Source organism: Sceloporus undulatus, chromosome 3 (genome assembly GCF_019175285.1).
Source record: "Sceloporus undulatus isolate JIND9_A2432 ecotype Alabama chromosome 3, SceUnd_v1.1, whole genome shotgun sequence".
In the NCBI taxonomy this organism is placed as follows: Eukaryota; Metazoa; Chordata; class Lepidosauria; order Squamata; family Phrynosomatidae; genus Sceloporus; species Sceloporus undulatus.
In genome coordinates this window covers 269,214,575-269,228,217 of record NC_056524.1, presented here as the reverse complement: position 1 = coordinate 269,228,217, position 13,643 = coordinate 269,214,575, and the positions used below count along the sequence as shown (strand labels likewise).

Here is a 13,643-nt window from a genome sequence, read left to right as displayed (position 1 = left end):
TATTATTATTATTATTATTATTATTATTATTATTATTATTATTATTATTATTTCTAACTCACAAGAATCTTTCTAGACCTCAGGATTTTGAAGACACGTGTGTCTGAAACTCTGGGAGGTTGACTCCAAACACGTGCACAAGGAATCCCAGAAATATGGGTCTATTAAAAAGTGTTGTGTCTGCCTTGAAATTAATTGAAACCTTTTGCTAGTTGCCTATTATTGTGCAGTGAATGTATATTGAGTCCAGATGTTCGTGTGTGTCAGTGTGTGTGTTTACTTGGCAGACAGTCACAGTGTATAGCATGGCATGTGCCCAGGAAGACTGCAGAGTGTTGCTTGGATATAGTTAGCATCCAGAAGGTCTCAGTCCCTGCCTTATCTAGAATTCTGAAATCCAAAATCTTCCAAAATTATCCACATGGGTGGCTGAGATAGTGACACCTATGTTTTCTGATAGTTCAGTGTATACAAACTTTGTTTCATACACCAAATTATTAAAAATATTGCAAATAAAATTACTTCCAGACTATGTGTATAAAGTGTATACAAAACAGAAATGAATTTCATGTTTAGATTTGGGTCTTATCTCTAAGGTATCACATTATGCACATGCAAATATTCCAAAATCTGAAGAACGCCCCTTTTCACTTGCTGCCCCTCACTCCTGGAACCTTCTTCCCCCACAAGCAAGAGCCATCACTTCTTTAACTAGCTTCAAAACGGAGTTGAAAACCTTCCTGTTCAGAGAAGCCTTCCCAGGCATTGCATAATTGTCGCTTACTATCTGATGTTCTTTTGTTGCCTGTTTATCGAACCATTTCCTGTATTGCTATGTATTGTCAAGAAAAAAGCAACATGGGATATACAGTAAATGAAATAAAACATGTATGTGTGAGTCAGGGTGACTCAGCAGAAGCCAATTGGGAACCAAACAGGTGCAAATGGTAATACAATTAACAAGTCCTGAGAGCCAAGGACAAGAGATGCATAGTGAATAATTGGACACACCTGAATATTGTTAAGTGGTCAAGGCTGAGATGATGAAATAATTAATTGTAGGATGAACCAAGAGAACCAATGAGAATGGTGTACATGCCTACTGGGTGGAAACAGACAACAGTGGGTGGTGTCTTGCATTGACTATAAGAATGACTATGAATCCCAATGTATTTTGTGGGTTGTAGTAGTGGATAGTGTGGGTTGTAGAGTGGATAGTAGTAGTGGATAGTGAGGAGTAGAGTATTGTTGTATTGGAGCTGTATATAGTAGAATAAAGTAGATCTTTTATATAAGACTACTGAGTTGTCTGGTGTCTTGGGTGAAGCTACAAGAACCAGCTGGATCCTGAAGAAGGGTGAAGACTTCTGTGGAAGCAAGAGTGAGAAGGCTTGGAGAATTTGTCAGGGTCTTCAGCCTATTCTCTGTAACTCTGCTAAGCTATAACCACTGGCCAAAACTGGTCAGTGCGGTGCACAACCAGGTGGTGAGTTCAAGCCAGAGGTGAAGAGCTACAACTCCCATCATCCCTGATATGTATTGTATATGTATTATCCTACTTGAGAGTATGTATTTTCCCTGGATGAAGATTAACCTTCCATTTTGAAGCCAAGCCCTCCCTCCAGTCCATCTGCCTTGGTCCAGGCCTCGGAGGTAGAGAGGAACTGCTGGACGTCTTACCCTTTCCCTCCACCACTCCCTTCTCCTTCTGTGTCTTGTCTTTTTAGATTGTAAGCCCGAGGGCAGGGAACCATCTAACTAAAAAGATTGCATGTACAGCGCTGTGTAAATTTACAGCGCTTCATAAATAAAGGTTAATAATAATAATAACAACAACAACAACAACAACAACTCCAAAATCCAAAACACTTCTGGTCCCAAGCATTTCGGATGAGGGAGTCTCCGCCTGTATTTCTAGTTCAGAGTATCTTGTTCCTGCACTGTCAAGGGTTTAGTCGTGATGGGCTTTGGGGAACCCTTCCCGCTCTGGCCCTGAGGTAGCAGGTCAATAACCCTTCTTCTTTTTAAAGATGTGCTGAGTTTAGATGGACCTATTGCTGTTTCAATATGGTCTTGTATTCCTTATAGGAATATGGTCTTGTGTTCTGTATAGGGGATTTTAATTACATTTTCACTGCCATACTAAAGCTGTCATGTTGTAGAGGTGGGGAAGCATGATCTTTAAGAAAGTATCATGCAAACATGGGGGGGGGGGAGTGCAGATGTTAGTTTGTTCATTTGTTGGACTTCAACTCCCAGAATCCAACTAGCCAGCACGGCTAGCAGCCACATTGGTTGGGGGATCCTGGGAGTTGTAATCTAAAAGGGAACTTTTCTGGCAAAGGGACGGGCAGCCCAGTACCCTGTAGGTATTTTGGGGTACAACTCCCATCAGCCTCTAATTGTGCTGTTAGTGTCACAGGACTGTAGGAGCTGTAATCCAAAACATGAGGCGGAGACCAAGTTGCTTAGCTGGTATAAAAGGAGAGTGTACAAACAGATGTAAAAGGCTTGATCAAAATCTGGTTGATTTTGGTAGCATGGATGCTGATGGTAAATAGTATCCAGTATTTATAAATTTAACTTGAATCCCACAGTTTGGAGATAAATTATCCAGTGGTTGCATTGTCAGATAAAAAAAATATGAACTTTCATCCAACATCAGATTTTGAGCAGTGGCCAGCTAAGTATTCCCAGAAGAAGGATGTGATGCCTGCTGGCATACAGACTGCGTCTACCCTGAAAAAAAGGCAGTGCTTTGCCATGAGTTTATGTCTAAGCTGTTTTGCAATCCATCCTGTCCCATGGACATGCTGATACCTTCCATAGCCTCATGGCCTGGGTTTTACAGAGCTATCTTCAGATTTCCGAGAAAGTGCAAATGAAGGTTACATTTGAACATTATGAAGACAATAACGATCATAGATTATTTTCATAACCTTAGACTGAAAATATCAAAATAGTAAAAGACTTTCTTTGCTGTGGTTCAATCATCTCTCAAAATGGAGACTGCAGTCATGAAATCAGAACAAGACTTGGACTTGGGAGGACAGCTATGAAGGAACTAGAGAAGATCCTGAGGTGTAAAGATATATAACTGAATGCTAAAGTTAGGATTGTCCATGTCATCTTTTTTCCTATTCCTATGCATGGCTGAGGAAAATGGACAGCGAAGAAAGCTCTTCGTAAGTAAATCAACTCATTTTAAGTGTGGTGCTGGAGGAGAGTTCTGTGGATATTCAAATTGAGCTTGAAATCTCCCAAGAAGCCAGAATGATCAAACTGAGCTATCATACTTTGCCCATAGCATGAGATGACTCGTTAGAAAAGACAATAATGAATGGCAAAGTGAGAGGCTATAAGAAAAGAGGGCGACCACATTACTGCTGGATAGACTCAGTGAAGAAAGCTGCAGCCCTGGCTTTGAGAGACCTGAGTTGTGGATGCAAGGGTGTCTTGGAGATCTCTCATTCATGAACACCAACATGATTTCAGCATGACTTGGATCTGCATAACAAGAATAAGAACTGGACACTGTATTCCTGGTGAGGTTTCTTCTGACCAAAGCAGAATAGAGTTTCACTATTACTACTTCCCTTGACCTATATTCTACTCCTTGATGCAGCCTAGAATCACATTATCTTTCTTGGATGCTGTATCACACCGTTGGCTCATGTTCAGCCTATGGTCCACTTCTGCATGTACTGTTGTTACACCATCCTGTATCAGTGTATTTCATTTCTACTGCCCAAGTGTAGTATCCTACATTTCCCCGGTTGACATTCATTTTGTTCATTTTGGCCCAATTCCCTAATCTGTTAAGAAAAAAAAATCCCATCATTTTACATTGTTCTGGGGTTGACCCATTTAACTAATATTTCTGTTTTAATTTCCAAATGGAAAAAATATATCCATTGCTATTTGCTTTTGCCTGAGACTTCTGGGATGGACATGATCCTGGCCCCCTCTTCTCCTCTTTGCTGAGTTAATTGAGTGCAAACTGAACTCAACTTGCAGCATTGGATGTCTGCCACAAAGGAGAAACATGGGAGAAGGAAAGAGAAACTGGGACATTTCAAAAGCAGCTGTAAAAGTAGAATGGCTGTCCCTGTCTACACAAATCAAATACTCCTCAGTGAAGTTGAAGGCTATCATGGCTGGCATCCATAGTTTTTCTGGGTTTTTCGGGCTATGTGTCCATGTTCTGGAAGAATTTATTCTTGATGCTGGCAAAACGTCAGGAATCAACTCTTCCAGAACATGGACACATAGCCTGAAAAACCCACAAAACACTATAAAAATACTCCTTGTTGCAGTTTTTTACAGTGTGATTTGGCCACATATGATTTACAGTACTGTACTTTGGGACTTTTTTGCCCCCCCCCCCCCCACAAAAAAAAAACCATGCTTAAACTCCACAAAAAACAGTTTTGTGGATCTGTATGTATCCACAAGGATGTACATTTTTAATGTGTGGCCATCCATATCCTTCACATGCCTTCGGACAGCTGTGCATTTTCAGCAGAGAGAGGGAGAATAAATATGAATAGATTCAAATATGCAGAGGAAAGTGAAGGCTATTATTCTTGGAGGTGAAGGTGTGAAAATCCACAGCAGTTTGCATAATACACTCAGGTGTAGCCTAACCCCCTGACAAATCTAGAGAGTTGGAGGAATGAATGGAAAAGCCAGCATGGTGTAGTGGTTTGACTGTTGGACTATGACTCTTGAAGACCAGAGTTTGAATCCTGGCTCAGCCATGGAAACCCATTGAGTGACCTTGGGCAAGTTACATTCTCTCAGCCTCAGAGGATGGCAATGCCAAACCCTGTCTGCAGAAACATATCAAGAAAACCCTGTGATAGGATCGCCTTAGGGTCCCCACATGTCGGAAATGACTCGCACACGACGGCAACAAATGAATGAATAACATAGCATTTCTGCTTGCGACTCTCTGGTTCTGCGATCTTTGGTAAGGAAGTTTGGTGAGATCTATGCTTTATTGCAGGAAGTTTTTTCCTTCTCCTGTATTAATAGGGCGTAGCGCCCAGACTGTATATACAGCGTGGGGTTAATCATTGATCCACGGCCTGGCATTTTGTCTCTGGAGCATTCGGTCAGTGCTGAAGCAGGGTGATTTTTCCAACATCCCTTTTGTCGTTGTCATCTCCATATTTGGAAATGTTTACCCATGCTTTGGTCTATTGTACGGCGAGTGGAGTTGAGTCAGGCCTGGTGGAAGCAAAATCTGAATTCCTGGAGGCAGAATAAGGGATTCCCCTCCTCCTCTTTCTTCTTCTTCTTTTTTTTTCCTCCCCTCTCTTCTTTTTTCCCCCTTTTTTTCTCTCTGGTGGTGGTCAGAGTTCTCTCTCTTGCTCCTGGAAGTGCCTCCGGATTCGTTCCGCTCTAGGGCCAAAGCCTGTTTCCTTTCCTGGGAGGGAGAAGAGCCTGGCATTGTGTAAGTAGTGCATGCTTTTATTGGCATGGCAAATGGGGTGGCCACCACGGGGGACAGTGCATTGGCTTGGGAGGCTTGTGCGAAATATGTGCACAATGGTGTATTGGGATGGTAAAAATTAGGGGGACATCATGCGTCTGCATTTGGGGTCCCAAAGGGGTGGATGTCCTCAGCAGAACTGGAAAAAGCAAGGAGCAGAACTGATTTGGGATTCATTGTGTGTATCTCTTTTGTGGCCTAGTGTGGGAGCCAGAGTTTGGACACATTTTGTTTTGGATGGCAGCTCCCAGCATAGCTGTCTGGGGGATGCTGGAAGCTGCCATTCAAAAACCCAGAGAACATTTCCAAAGTGTGAAAGTTTCTAATCCTTGCACATCTGTGTAGGCTCCAGGTCTGTGTTTCTTTGGGTATTGGGGATGCTGGGAGTGGCCATCCATAGAACTGGAAAATTTTTCCAAACTGAATGTTTCTTATCCCTGCACATCCCTGTGGGATCCATGCCTGTGTTCATTTGGGTGCTGGGGATGCTGGGAACTGCCATTTAAAAAAACCACGGAATTTCCCCCCCCAAACTGTGAAAGTTTCTAATTACACAGCCAAGGGGGCTCCATGACTGTGTTCTTTGGGGATGCTGGCAACTGCCATCCCAAAAACAAAACAAACAAACAAACAAACAAACAAAAACCCCTGGAAAACATTTCCAAAATGTGAAAGTTTCTAAGCCCCGTGTATCCAAGTGGCTCCGTGTCTCTGTGTTGGGGATGCTGGGAGCTGCCATCCAAAAAACTAGAAAATATTTCCAAATTGTGAAGGTTTCTAATCCCTGCACATCCAAGTAGGCTCCATGTCTGTGTTCCTGGGGATGCTGGGAGCGAGCTACCATCCAAACACTGGAAAATGTTTCCTAACTGTAAAAGTCTCTAATCCCAGCACATTCACGTGGGCTCCATGTCTGCATTGCTTTGCGTGTTGGGGATGCTGGGAGCTGCCATCCAAAAAAAAACCCCAACAACCCCTGGAAAATGCTTCCAAATTCTGAAAGTTTCTAATCCCTCCACATGCTGTGTTCTTTCGAGTGTTTTCAATGCATTTATGAAACGGCTATATTTGATCTGCCATGTGCTTTTCTCTCACCAAGATCTGCCCATTTATGGGTCTCTTCAGACCGAAGGTGGATTTATTGCCTGAGTTAATATTTTATTTCTGATTCCTTGGAAACCTAAGAGAACTGAGATCGTAGATGGAACAATTTCTCCACCTTGTTTGTCTTTTCGGTGTAGTTGTGTGTGCTTGCATTCTATGTTTTTTCTCCTTTGGTGCACTTTGTAAAAAAAATCCCAGATTCATTCTCCTCTCTCTCATTTTCCTGAAAGGAAGTGACATTGGAGCCAGCTAAGTCAGCACAAAAAATATCTGAAATCGTTCCTGTTGGGAAATGGAAACGGCAGGGCACCCTTCAATTTATTTTTTAATTTTTATTTTAGGACAGCTGTGACATTTGGCAGAAGCTTCAGGGAAATTCACAGAGTGCAGATTTCCTTTATGGAATGGGATACCATGAAGCTTTGGATATTTTGTTGGAGAGACGAAGAGTATGTCCTCATTACATGGTTACAGCAGTTTCATCCCGTATTAATTGTCATGAGTTGTCTTCTGGGATTTGTAGTTTTGGGGGGATATTAGACATCCCTTCTGAAGTTCAGGGGAGTAGGTTAAGGCTATCTAGCAAAGACTTTTAATCCCTTCATCAAAATATCAAAAAAAATTCTCTCTCCTATCTATCTATCTATCTATCTATCTATCTATCTATCTATCATTTCTTTCTGTTATCTATATATCTATTGTCTCATCTCTGTCTGTCTTTTCTCTCTCTCTCTCTCTAACCCTTTCTTCTATTTAGTTATCTATCCTCTCTCACGCTTGCATCTATCTGTCCATCTGCATCCATCATCTCTCTTTTCTCTCTCTCTTTCTCTTGCTCTATCCATCCATCCATCCATCCATCCATCCATCCATCCATCCATCCATTATCTCTTCTGTCTGTCTGTCTGTTGTATTTATATCTAGCCTCCCAGCTTCCCCAGGGATGTATTACGGGTAAACCAATACAGAGATAAAGACTTTTAAAACAAATTGAAGGGATCTTTTAGAACTTTTAAAAGGAAACTAGAAATAGGTCTAAAAATACTTTAAAAACTATTAAAGTGGGCATAGAAGTGTCAAACATCAAAAGCTGCCCACCAAAAGCCCCAAACAGATGGAGCCAGTTTAACTTCCCTTGACGGGGAATTCCACTGTTACTGCGCTGCTTCAGAGAAAGCCCGGCTGTGTATGGACCCCATCCTAGCCTCACGAGGTGCTGGCTCATGCAACAAGGCCTCTGAGGAAGATCACAAATTTTGGGAAAACTCCTCCCAGGGACCCTGAATTCTGACTGTTTATTCTGACTATGATTCCACTTTAATTGCTATGAAAACTTGTGGAATCCTGGGATTTGCAGTTTATATGCATGTGTGAATGTGTCTTCAGGTTGTCTGTCCTCTTGTGGTGACCCCATCAATTATTCATATATACCTGTATTTTTTTCTCTTAGGCAAGGGATACTCAGAGGTGGTTTTGCCATTGCCTTCCTCTGAAATAGAGCCTGCAGCACCTGGTATTCGTTGGTGGTCTCCCATCACAGTACCAACCAGGGTTGGTCTTAATTAGCTTCCAAGATCAAATGGGATTCGATGGTGCCTGCAGGGTATTTAGGACCTCATTTGCAGTACTTTGTTGTCGTGTGTCTTCAAGCCATTTCTGACTCAGTTTTGCCTTCTAAGGCAAAACTATCACAAGGGGTTTCTTGGCAATTTATCTTAAGAGGCAGTTGGTTTGTGCCTTCCTCTGATGCTGAGAGAATGTGACTTGCCCAAGGACATCCAGTGGGTTTTGATGGCTGAGTGGACATTCGAACCCTGGTCTTCAGAACTGTAGGAAAGCTGGCTCTCATTCACAGTTTAGTTAGGGTTATTTGGGGATGCATCTACACTGTAGTAATAATCCAGTTTGACACCACTTTAACTGCCATAGCACCATCCTACAGGTTCCTGGGATTTGCAGTTTGTTGTGGCACCAGAACTCTCTGACAGAGAAGGCTAACTATCCCACAAAAGTACAAATCCCAGAATTCCACAGCATTGAGCCACGGCAGTTAGAGAGATGCCAAACTACATTAATTCTGCAGTGTAGATGAAACCTTAGAAGTATAATATAGGATGACAGTTGTGCAAAGCAAAAGGGCCTCTGTAAGATGGACCCATGGCAGTTAACATGTGACTAAATTCCTGTTAAACTCTGGCAGTGTAGATGCACTGAAAGGCTGCAACTGGACTTCACAAGTAATTTAGTTTGATACCATTTGAATTCCCATGGCTTAATGCTATGGAATTCTGGGATCTGGAGTTCTGTGAGATATTTCACTTTTTTGGTCAGAGAGCTGTGGTGCCACAACAAAGTGTAAAAATTCTGGGATTCTATAGGATGGAGCCATGGCACTTAAAGCACTGTCAAATTGGATTATTTCTGCAGTGTGGATGCAGCCCATGTCATGAAGAAGAGGTGGTGTAGGTTATTTTAGTATCTGTGACAGCTGAAATGGTGTCGCTGTGTACAGAGGCAGTATATCCAGAATTACTAGGCAGGCAGTGGTAAAGTACGATATGTTTCTTCTCCTTCTTATGGACTCCTTGTTGTCCAATATGGTCAGTGACAAGACTGACTGGGAATTTGGGGATCAACTGCCTTTGAGTTGATCTTGATTCATGGCGACCCTATGGATGAGACATTTCCAAGACCCTCTGTCCTCCACTTTTTTTCTCTTAGGCAAGGGATACTCAGGGGTGGTTTTGCCATTGTCTTCCTCTGAAATAGAGCCTGCAACCCCATAAAACCTGTGACCTCCTTAACAGAGTCCATCCATCTGGCATGTGGCCTTCCTCTCTTCCTACATCCCTCCACCTTTCCCAGCCTTATTGCCTTTTCCAATGAGTCCTTCCTTCTCATGATGTGGCCAAATACGACAGCCTCAGTTTGGTCATCTTGGCTTCCAGGGGGGTTTCTGGCTTGATCTGCTCTAGGACGCATTTGTTTACCCTTTTGGCTGTCAGTGGGATCCGTAGCACTCTTCTCCAGCACCACATCCCAAATGAATGGATTTTCTTCCTATCCCCTTTCTTAACTGTCTAGCTCTCACATCCATACATGTAATAGGGAATACGATGGCTTGTATGATTCTAACTTTTGTGCTGAGCTGTATATCTTTGCATTTTAGAATCTTTTCTAGTTCTTTCATGGCCACCCTCCCCATTCCTAATCTTCTATTGATATCCTGACTGCAGTCCCCTTTTCTATCACTGTTTGATCCCCGGTATGAGAATTCTTTTATTACTTCTGTTTTCTCATTGTCTAGGTTGAATTTGTCAGACTATCAGATGTGTTGGCATTACCATGCCTTTAAGGGCATTCCATGGTCTTTCATGATGCAGTCAAAGGCTTTGCTATAGTCTATAAATTGGGGAGTTTTACTCAAAACAATACCTTCTCCAATCTCTGGTTTTGCTTAATCTGTTCATGCAAAGATGTTGGTGGAGTCTTGCTATAATTTTAATGCTGGTGAACAAGCAGATGTCCTTCAGCAAGGTGTAAATCTCTCAACTTTAGCAATGTAGAGGTGAAAAGGGATCATAAGGGTCATCTATTCTAGCCCCCTGTCAGTGCAGGAATCCACATTCTTGAGTGATGGCCATCCAACCTCCATTAAAAAACCTCCAATGAAAGAAAACCCACTGCTTTTGGGAAGGATGAAGAAGGCTGGTTTGCTTGGAACAAATACTTTCAAAACTCAAAGAAATTCCTGTTGGTTTATGTTTACATCCTGCTGGCCAGCGTGTACAAACACAAATACTTGGCAGTAAAGAGAGAGATGGGAAAGATTAAGTGTGGCTCTGTGTGTGGCTTTTTGGAAAGCCTTGTGTATCTTTAGCAATTGTGCTTGGCCCTGCTTTTTAGTTGTGTCCTGCAGGATCCTGGAATTTGTAGTTCTAATTGCCTCATGAAGGTACACATCCCAGGATTTCATGTGACAGTTGAAGCGGGGCCACAGTCCTGTGTGTGGTGCATCTACACTGCAGAGTTAATGTAGTTCAACAAGACTTTAACTGCCATGGCCGTATCCTGTGGGATCCTGGGATTTGTAGTTTGTTATGGCACCATAATATGAGAGAGTGTGACTTGCCCAAGGTCATCCAATGGGTTTCATGGCTGAGCTGGGAATCAAACCTTGGCCTCCAGAGTTGTAGTCCAGCACTCAAACCACTATGCCATGACTGGTGTTACCCCAGTGTGGTAACTCATGCATCATCCTCAGGCTTGGAGCTGCCAAGCCAATGGTCCTTCAGGAATAATTGGAACATGATGGAAAAGAAAGACTGGCTGATGGGAAGGTGGACTGGGCCAAAAGGACCATCTGTGTCCCAGATTACTCTGGTCTACCTGCCTTGATTGCAAGTCCCAAACGGGTCCTGGTGCCATTCGGTAAAGGGAGAAGCCTCCAGGTATTTGCCATGGTGTGCTTCCTTGCCCCTTCCAAATGGGGATCTTCAGTCTCTGGGAGTCCCAGTCTACCCCTGGAGAGGGGCAGCAGTACACACCACAAGGCAGTCTTTTCCCACAAGTGCATCTGAGGTGTCACCCAATGCAGTGTGTGCCCCTCGCACTCCCCTACAAACACCCCCAATTGGAATGGACTTTATTGGGGCATCATGTTGAAAGTGGTGACCTGTGGGCAGCATTTTACGCATGTCCAGTGTATACAATTATTAGCCATCAGGATGATGGGGATGAGTGCAGTCAGGAGCAGTAAAGAATTTGTGTACCTTTAGGATTCTTATCATTTTCCGAGCAATTGATCTTTCCTACAAGCTCCCAAAAGGAATCCCTGGGGCGAGATAAGCTTGCAATGGGCTGCAATGACCACCTCTTTTTTGATGTTGTTGTGGACATGATGACAGCAGTCTTTATGTTTCTGGACAATTATGGTCTTTAATCCTCTTTGTACATGCTGGCCAAAGCTGCTTCCATGTGTTTTAAGATTATGGCTTTAACTATAGAATAGGTATCTTACTATTATCACTTCTCCATGCTGTAGAAGATATAGATGCAACCTCCCCCCCTTTTTTTTTTGAGGGGGGGAGTGGTGGACTTTGGTGCCTGGGGTTTGCATGTGGCCTCGGGGACAGTTTATGTGCCCTTGCCCCCTCAGAAGTGACCAACTGTCTTTCTAAAGAGAGAAAAAGAGAGGGAGAGAGAGAGAGAGAGAGAGAGAGAGAGAGAGAGGAAGGAAGGCAGGCAGGCAGGCAGGCAGGCTGAATAATCTCTCCTGGAACTAGAAAATATTCAAACAATTGTGATATGAGTGATGGACTACAGTTCTGGAGATAAGGGTTTGAATCCCTGCTCTGCCATGGAAGATCATTGGGTGACCTTGAGCAAGTCACACTCTCTCAGCCTCAGAGGAAGGCAAAGGCATACCCCCTTGGGACAATGAACACCAAATGAACACCAGGATAGGGTCCCCATAAATTGGAAACTACTTAAAGGCAAACAACAACAGCAACAACAACAGGTTTTCTGAGAGTTGGGAAGTCTTGATGAGGAGAACACTGGAGGTACAAGCACCTGTACACTTTGGGACCTATTCTGTGTGAGAAATGCACAATGGGTGCCACAGATAAGTGGGATTTTCTGTGCAGAAAATAAGTTTCCTATGCAGAAAACCAGCCAGTGTGGCATAGTGGTTTGAGCACTGGATTACAACTCTCAAGATCAGGATTCATATCCCCACCTGGCCATGGAAATACCCTGGGTGACACTGAGCAAGTCACACTTTATCAGCCTCAGACGAAGGGAAAGACAAAAATCTTGATGCAAAACCTCCATGATTGGTTTGCCTTAACTTGCTATAAGTTGGAAGTGACTTGAAGGCACACAACAACAATATAGAAAACAACATTTTCTGTAGGGAAAAAACAACATTCTGTGCAAAATGATCACATCAAGTCCTTTGCAAAATAATAATAATAATAATAATAATAATAATAATAATAATAATAAGTCTACAGTTTATGAGGATTTTTGAGGAGGAAAATGGCAGAGTTACCCATTTTTCCCTAGGAGAATGAAGATTGTGAAGATTTGCATCTCTAATTCCTAAAGGGACTGGGCAGCCATTTTGCTTGCTTTCTTTTGATTGAGTCTTTATGGAGAGAGCTAATAAGTAGCAAATGTTGTGCAGAGTAGCCCAGGAATGCTGGTTATTACATATTTATCACTTTATTGCTAAATGTGTCATAAATGTATATGGCAATTGGCAAACAGAAGAAGGCCAAAAGCCACAAAAATCCTGTCCTGGGAAATTAACAGCCTCAGACTTAAAAATATGGGCTGGCCAGATGACGAGCCAGAACATGGTTCAAATATCTGCATTTGCCATAAGGATGGTTCCTGGAACTGGTGGATGTGGCAAAGAGAAGAGAAGAAAGCAGAGAAGTTATTTAAGATACTGAGAAAATACACAGAGCTTGCAATTCATATGACTGGTCTGCTTGGATCTAATCTTTACCACTTCAGATCTCAAAAAAAGACTAGAGAGGTATATATGCCAGTAGTTATGTCAGTTTTGTGTGTGTGCCTCCAGATCACCTGTCGACTTGTGGTGACCCCATGAACTTCATAAGGCTTTCTTAGGCAAGGAATCCTCAGAGATCATTTTGCAGCTTTTTTTGTCTGAAACACAGCAGCCTGTAACACCTGATATTTGCTGGTGGTCTCCCATTCAAGTACTAACCAGGGCTGACCCTGCTTGAATTCCAAGTTCAGACAGGATCTGGTGCCTTCAGAGCATTTTGGCCCAAAAGTCTTTTTAATGGCATGTAAATATGAGCTGTGAGTCAGCATTGTATAGTGGTTAGAATGCTAGGTTTCAGCAGACCACACTTTGGATCTCAGCTCAACCATGGAAACCCATTGGATGACCTTGGCGAATTTACTCTCTCTCTCTGCTTGAGAGGATGGCTACCATAACTCACCCTCTGGGGTTGGTAGATTCAGACACAGAGGAGTCTGATTTCCAGGAATTCATAGCTCC

At 42.7% G+C, this 13,643-nt stretch overlaps 1 protein-coding gene across 6 annotated transcripts in view; it reads left to right on the top strand.

Moving 5' to 3' along the window:
- The window catches only part of LOC121924985 (LIM domain containing preferred translocation partner in lipoma), a 318,874-nt gene that overhangs the window by 54,471 nt on the left and 250,760 nt on the right, over positions 1-13,643 (top strand). The window contains exon 1 of one of the 6 annotated variants that reach the window (XM_042456644.1): positions 5,129-5,458. The exons of 4 other annotated variants lie outside the window; for them this stretch is intronic. The gene's annotated coding sequence lies outside the window, so the exon portion shown is untranslated. Of the gene's footprint in view, positions 1-5,128; positions 5,459-13,643 lie in introns of those variants that run through there. One more of the 6 variants, XM_042456642.1, reaches the window with a different exon arrangement.